This window comes from Brassica oleracea, chromosome C6, assembly GCF_000695525.1.
Source record: "Brassica oleracea var. oleracea cultivar TO1000 chromosome C6, BOL, whole genome shotgun sequence".
Lineage (NCBI taxonomy): Eukaryota > Viridiplantae > Streptophyta > Magnoliopsida > Brassicales > Brassicaceae > Brassica > Brassica oleracea.
Window position 1 is genome coordinate 7,861,676 of NC_027753.1, and position 993 is coordinate 7,862,668.

Sequence of the window (993 nt, forward strand, 5' to 3'; positions counted from 1 at the left end):
AAGAACAGAGCCGGAGACAGGCTGAGCTCCATTCTCGGGCCCTTGTCCGTGCGGAGAGGAGAGGAAAGAGAGCTATTGTCGCCGAAATGAAGCGGAGGGCTGCTTTGTTTGCCACCGAATTCGAGAGATTTAAGGATGCTCAAAAATTCGTGGGCGATTTTCGCGAGTGCCGTGGCTCGGTTGCTACCCTCTACGAGGACTTCTCTTTTCCTGCTGAGGTCACGGAGATGTCGGGTCTTATGAACGGGTGTGCCCATGCCGAATCCTTGGTTCCTCCGATCGAAGGAAGGGTCCGACAGCTTTGGGACTCCATCGAGGTCTCGGAGGACATGGCAGAAGCGGGAACCGGTGTCGGTGATGAAGGTGCCAGAGTCGCGGACGGAGAGGTGGATCAGCCCGTGTTCGGGATCTCCATGTCTGGGTTCCTCGACTTCGAGCTTTGAGGATTGTTGGGATTATTATCCTTAGTTTTATTTCGAGGTTTGACGTATCTAGGCCGAGTGTGGCCGTATTTGATATATGTGTGTTATGGCATTGCGAGGCTATGTGAACTATGTGTTTGAGACCGGCCGTTTGGTAGCTTTGGGTCCTAGCCGTTTTTTGCGGCTTCTATATATATGATGAATGATTGACATTCTCTGCGTTTTAGTTTATACTTCTGCCAAGTGTGAGGGAAAGATACGAGTAGTCACTTCTTATCTTAACTCTTAGTTTATCGTCTTGTCTGTTTGCTCTTACTGAACGAGGGCGTTCGGAAACGTTTTGGAGTTTCGCGAAGTTTCGTGAGCGTATTAGATATAGACGATGGGACATGTTTTTAAGATCTCGTATCATGTCTCGAGATGTTAGTGGACCAGTAGGACTAGGTTTAGGGCAAGACCTAGGTTTACTCTCGGCTCTGAGGCTGTGTGACGACTGATCGTCTCTCGTTTTGCCTGTGGATGATTTCCACCTAGTTCTTTCCGATTTAAAGTCCGCGACTTGGCGCCGGCT

General features: G+C 49.6%; 1 pseudogene; it reads left to right on the forward strand.

Annotated features, from left to right (window-relative positions):
• Positions 1-993, forward strand: part of LOC106297109 — a 22,840-nt pseudogene that overhangs the window by 5,080 nt on the left and 16,767 nt on the right.